Source organism: Chiloscyllium plagiosum, unplaced genomic scaffold (assembly GCF_037043375.1).
Source record: "Chiloscyllium plagiosum isolate Xiang-an unplaced genomic scaffold, Cpla_swu_hap1 HiC_scaffold_18, whole genome shotgun sequence".
In the NCBI taxonomy this organism is placed as follows: domain Eukaryota; kingdom Metazoa; phylum Chordata; class Chondrichthyes; order Orectolobiformes; family Hemiscylliidae; genus Chiloscyllium; species Chiloscyllium plagiosum.
Window position 1 is genome coordinate 24,823,734 of NW_028270156.1, and position 7,022 is coordinate 24,830,755.

Genomic DNA, 7,022 nt, shown 5'->3' on the forward strand with positions numbered 1-7,022 from the left:
AGGGCAGGAATAGGAGGATAGAGCAGATGAATGCATGGCTGAGGAATTGGTGTTTGGGAGAAAGATTCACGTTTTTGGATCATTGGAATCTCTTTTGGGGTAGAAGTGACCTGTACAAGAAGGACAGATTGCACCTAAATTGGAAGGGGACTAATATACTGGCAGGGAAATTTGCTAGAACTGCTTGGGAGGATTTAAACTAGTAAGGTGGGGGTCGGGGGGTGGGACCCAGGGAGATAGTGAGGAAAGAGATCGATCTGAGACGGGTACAGCTGACAACAGACGTGAGTCAAACAGTCAACGCAGGCAAGGACAAGGTAGGACTAATAAATTAAACTGCATTTATTTCAATGCAAGGGGCCTAACGGGGAAGGCAGATGAACTCAGGGCATGGTTAGGAACATGGGACTGGGATATCATAGCAATTACGGAAACATGGCTCAGGAATGGGCAGGATTGGCAGCTGAATGTTCCAGGATACAAATGCTACAGGAAGGATAGAAAGGGAGGCAAAAGAGGAGGGGGAGTGGCATTTTTGATAAGGGATAGCATTACAGCTGTGCTGAGGAAGGATATTCCTGGAAATACATCGAGAGAAGTTATTTGGGTGGAACTGAGAAATAAGAAAGAGATGATCACCTTATTGGGATTGTATTATAGACCCCACAATAGTCAGAGGGAAATTGAGAAACAAACTTGTAAGGAGATCTCAGCTATCTGTAAGAATAATATGGTGGTTATGGTAGGGGATTTTAACTTTCTAAACATTGACTGGGACTGCCATAGTGTTAAAGGTTTAGATGGAGAGGAATTTCTTAAGTGTGTACAAGACAATTTTTTGATTCAGTATGTGGATGTACCTACTAGAGAAGGTGCAAAACTTGACGTACTCTTGGGAAATAAGACAGGGCAGGTGACTGAGGTGTCAGTGGGGGAGCACTTTGGGGCCAGCGACCATAATTCTATTTGTTTTAAAATAGTGATGGAAAAGGATAGACAGTATTAGGCAAGAACTTTCAAAAGCTTATTGGAGGCAGATGTTCGCAGGTAAAGGGACGGCTGGAAAATGGGAAGCCTTCAGAAATGAGATAACAAGAATCCAGAGAAATTATATAGAGTATAAAGAAAGTAGGAGTATACTTAAAAGGGAAATCAGGAGGGCAAAACGGGGACATGAGATAGCTTTGGCAAATAGAATTAAGGAGAATCCAAAAGGTTTTTACAAATATATTAAGGATAAAGGGGTAACTAGGGAGAGAATAGGGCCCCTCAAAGATCAGCAAGGTGGCCCTTGTGTGGAGACGCAGAAAATGGGGGAGATACTAAATGAATATTTTGCATCAGTATTTACTGTGGAAAAGGATATGGAAGATATAGACTGTAGGGAAATAGATGGTGACATCTTGCAAAATGTCCAGATTACAGAGAAGTGCTGGATGTCTTAAAATCGTTAAAGGTGGATAAATCCCCAGGACCTGATCAGGTGTACCCGAGAACTCTGTGGGAAGCCAGAGAAGTGATTGCTGGGCCTCTTACTGAGATATTTGTATCATCGATACTCACAGGTAAAGTGCCGGAAGACTGGAGGTTGGCAAATGTGGTGCCACTGTTTAAGAAGGGTGGTAAGGACAAGCCAGGGAACTATAGACCAGTGAGCCTGACTTCGGTGGTGGGCAAATTGTTGGAGGGAATCCTGAGGGACAGGATGTACATGTATTTGGAAAGGCAAGGACTGATTCGGGATAGTCAACATGGCTTTGTGCGTGGGAAATCATGTCTCACAAACTTGATTGAATTTTTTGATGATGTAACAAAGAAGATTGATGAGGGCAGAGCGGTAGATGTGATCTATATGGACTTCAGTAGGTGTTTGACAAGGTTCCCCATGGGAGACTGATTAGCAAAGTTAGATCTCATGGAATACAGGGAGAACTAGCCATTTGGATACAGAACTGGCTCAGAAGTAGAAGACAGAGGGTGGTGGTGGAGGGTTATTTTTCAGACTGGAGGACTGTGACCAGTGGAGTGCCACAAGGATTGGTGCTGGGCGCTCTACCTTTTGTCATTTACATAAATGATTTGGATGTGAGCATAAGAGGTACAGTTAGTAAGTTTGCAGATGACACCAAAATTGGAGGTGGAGAGGACAGCGAAGAGCGTTACCTCAGATTACAACAGGATCTGGACCAAATGGGCCAATGGGCTGAGAAGTGGCAGATGGAGTTTAATTCAGATAAATGGGAGGTGCTGCATTTGGGAAAGCAAATCTTAGCATGACTTATACACTTAATAGTAAGGACCTCGGGAGTGTTGCTGAACAAAGGGACCTTGGAGTGCAGGTTCATAGCTCCTTGAAAGTGGAGTCGCAGGTAGATAGGATAGTGAAGAAGGCGTTTGGTATGCTTTCCTTTATTGGTCAGAGTATTGAGTACAGGAGTTGGGAGGTCATGTTGCGGCTGTACAGGACATTGGTCAGGCCACTTGTTGGAATATTGTGTGCAATTCTGGTCTCCTTCCTATCGGAAAGAGGTTGTGAAACTTGAAAGGGTTCAGAAAAGATTTACAAGGATGTTGCCAGGGTTGGAGGATCTGAGCTACAGGGTGAGGCTGAACAGGCTGGGGCTGTTTTCCCTGGATCGTCGGAGGCTGAGGGGTGACCTTATAGAGGTTTACAAAATTATGAGGGGCATGGATAGGATAAATAGGCAAAGTCTTTTCCCTGGGGTCGGGGAGTCCAGAACTAGAGGGCATAGTTTTAGGGTGAGAGGGGAAAGATATAAAAGAGACATAAGGGACAACTTTTTCACGCAGAGGGTGGTACGTGTATGGAATGAGCTGCCAGAGGATGTGGTGGAGGCTGGTACAATTGCAATATTTAAGAGGCATTTGGATGGGTATATGAATAGGAAGGGTTTGGAGGGATATGGGCCAGGTGCTGGCAGGTGGGACTAGATTGGGTTGGGATATCTGGTTGGCATGGACGGGTTGGACCGAAGGGTCTGTTTCCATGCCTCTATGACTCTAATTGATGGGGTTTTTTTAAGGAGGAGGTATCACAAAGTTAGTCCCTTTTTTTCTAAAAGCTTTTCCTTGACTCAAATATACTCTGTCCTTGATTTTTTTTCAGAGGGGTAACAAACGGGGCCGGGCTCCGATCAGTCTGGTTTGGTACAGAAATGAAAAGGATTTTGAGAGGCTTTTTGTTTATATGTAAAAGATGAGACTTCAGGCAAAAGTGGCCATGTTTTATAAGTGACTTGTATAATGAAAGGGGAGTGGGCAGCTCTCTAGCTGAGCAGTTTAGTTCAGTCGTGAACTGGTGAGGAGTTCAGCAGTGAGCTGTGTGGAAATCTGCTGTCTCTCTCTTTCTGCCCTTCAACTTCAACCTGTCAGCATGTGTTCCATTTACAGGGAATCTTGATTATTCAAATGAGATGGGCGTGCACTGTTTCGTTCGGATAATTGATTATTCGGTTAATCGATTCAATGCCTTTCCTCTGGGGCTTGGAGTTTTCTATTCAGTCTGCTCCCTGTTCAGACTTTGCAGCAGCACACCACCCGCCCGCCAACCCATCCAACACCACCTCCCGCCCTGCCCCCTCCCACCCCAAACCTCGTCCAACACTGCCCCTCACCCCCAATCCCATCCAACACCATTGCCCATCCGCTTCCAATCCTATCCAACACCGCACCCCAACACCGCCCCAAACCCCGTTCAACACCAGCCCCCACCCTCCCCCAAAACCCATCCAACACACGCCCCTCCCGCTCCCACCCCCGTCCAACAAGTCCCCCCAACCCTGTCCAACACCGCTCCCCACCCGCCCCAACCCCGTCCAAAACCGCTCCCCCACCCACCTCAACCCCGTCCAACACCTTCCCCAGCACCCACCTAAACCTGTCCAACACCACGCCCCATCTGCCCCAACCTCATCCAATACCACCCTCCGCACCCCCAAACCCCATCCAACACTTTATCCGTGCCCCCAAACCCTGTCCAACACTGCCCCCCCACCCACACCCAATTCCATCCAATACTGCCTCCACTCACACACAGTTCCATCCAACACGCCTCCTATCCGCCCGCACCCCTGCCCCCTCTCCTAGGCAGCCGGACAACAAGACTGCTGCTACTGCCACTGCCTTTTGGGGGGTGAGTCTCCAAATAGTGCGCAGAGACACACTCTCAACATTTTACTGCAACTTTTTGACAGGTTCTACCTTTGCCCGGTATAGAACAATTTTGGAGAAAGTATCTGTGGAAGGGGGGGTTGGGGTTAGGGTTCACCCCTATATAGAACTCCAGGGAAACTGTAGAAAGAGAGAGAGAGCGAGATGGGAGATCAGTCATTTAGAGATAGATGGGAGCACAGGCACTGTGTCCAGGACTGTTCTCAGCAGCACTTTTAATCACTGTAAACAAAAGACGAGATCAGTGTTGGACACGTCTTTGATGTAATGTTTCTGTTGAGACTTTGAGATCTCTTTTGGATAATCCAATTTTCGGATAATCGAGGTTCCTCTGTAAACTGGTTTTTAAAACGAGTTTGCTTATTGGGACAGTTGTGTATATTCGGAACAGCATAATTCGGTCTCGTTTGGATAGACTGAGTTCTGTAAGGGCTCTTTATTCTGTTCTGTGTTTCATTGTGTAATTTTGTGTATAAAGTTTTGTCTTTTTAATATCTAGTAGTCAACCTAGCCAACTTACTCCAGGTAATTTTCACTGTACACTTACTGAAACAAATTGCAAAGTTATGGTCTGGGCTGCCTGCTTAAGAATGTTTTGAGTGTCCATAACATTATTCTGTTGTCCTGAACACACCTGCCCAACACTTAGACTGAAAACTGGAGAACTGCAGCCTCAGTCTCTATAAATGGTCATTTCAATTTACTTCGACTCTTTCAGGTCATTGTCGTCCAGTTTCCCAGTCCTTCTTTATTTTCTGAACTACTATTCCATCAGCTGTGATCATAAAAACTGATCATAAACATTTGGAAGCCAACTTATTGAGAAATCTACACAAGTAATTGTTTGTTTGTCTGAGTACAGAGTTCCCACTTTCATTTAACACACACTTAACAAAGATTGTCAATGGAATTGAGGTGCAGACCAGCGGTGAACTGATTGAATTTCAGAACAATCAATGGGGGGGGCACTTCTATTCCTATATTCACATTAATGTCTAAGGGGCAATGTTTCACGCAGAGGGTGGTGTGTGGATGGAATGAGTTACCAGAGGACGTTGTGGAGGCTGGTACAATTACAACATTTGAAAGGCATCTGCATGGGTATATGAACAGGCAGGGTTTAGAGGGACATGGGCCAAGTGCTGACAAATGGGACTAGATTAATTTGGGATATCTGGTTGGCATGGACGGGTTGGACCAAAGGGTATGTTTTCATGTTGCACATCTCTATGACTCTATGTCAGGTCAGCATATGTTTGGAGTGACTGAATCAGTTCTAAGAGATGCACATTTACAGGAGATTCTAAACAAAGGCCCAACTGATGCTCCAGGAGAACAGTGGAAATCCTGTGATATGATTTAAAAGGAATTTATTTCCCATAATTCTGGTTAACATTCAGCCACAGCCATTAATGAGTTACCACATAATTTGACTGTTTTTGGAACAGTTAACCACAATATTTGGTTACATAACCCTGCAGTTGAAAGCAATTAAAGGTAAGAACGTTGATACAGTCCAATGTAAAAGGTCTGTATGTAAATACTGGTATTATTTCCAACAACTTCAAGATGGTCACTCCAATGTTTTTCACTTTGGAATGGGAGGTTCTTTTTTGTTTCATGGGATGAATTATTTAATCCAGTGATGACCAATTTGGATAGAAAATTCATTTCTAATTGCCAACTTCAGAGTTTAAGAAGGAAGGGAGGCAGAAAATAGGAAATTAAAGGCCAATTAGCTTAACTTTGGTCGATAATAAGATTTCAGAGTCCACTATTGAAGGGTCACGGTAGCTCAGTGGTTAGCACTACTGCCTCACAGCACCAGAGAGCCAGGTTCGATTCCAGCCGCAGGCGAATGTGTGGAGTTTACACGTTCTCCTGTGTTTGCGTGGGTTTCCTCCGGGTGTTCCAGTTTCCTCCCACAATCCAAAGGTACAGGTGAGGTGAATTGGCCAGGCTAAATTGCCCACAGTGTTCAGGGATGTGTAGGTTATGTGCAATAGTCGGAGATGTGTAGAATAATAGGGTAGGCAAATAGGTCAGTGTGGACTTGTTGGGCCAAATGGCCTGTTTCTACACTGTAGGGATTCTATGGTCAACTTTTGGAATATTTAGAAGGGCATGGTAAAATAGGGCTGTTTTAGCATGACTTCATCAATGGGAGGTCATGCCTGAGAAATCTGTTAGATCCCTGTGAGAAAGTAACAAGCAAATTAGACAAAGGAGAGCCAGAGGATGCGATCTATTTGGATTTCTAGAAAGCCTTTGACAAGGTGCCATACAGGAGACTGCTAAACAAGATCAGAGCCCATGGCGTTAGGAAAATGGATAGAGGACTGGCTGACAGGCATAAGACAGAGAGTGGGGATAAAAGGATATTTTCAGGATGACAGTCAGTGACCAGTGGAGTGCCACAGGGGTCAGTGTTGGAACCACAGCTATTCATGTTATACATAAATGATCTAAACAAAGGAATTGAGAGCCTTGTTGCTCAGTTTGCAGATGACACAAATATAGGTGAAGGGACTGTTAGTGTTGAGGCTGTAGAAGGGCTTGGACAAGCTAAGAGAGTGGGCAAATAGTTGCCAGATGGAATACAATCTGGGAAATTGTGAGATTATGCACTTTTTTTGGAAGAAACAATCTAAAGCACAAAGGGACTTAGGAGTCCATGTTCGGGATTCTCTTAAGGTTAACATGCATGTTCACTTGGCAGTTAAGTAAATACAATGTTAGCATTAATTTCAGGAGAGTTAGAATACAAGAGCAGAGATGCACTGTGAGAATGCATAAGGGTCTGGTCAGACAGCATTTGGAATATTGTGAGG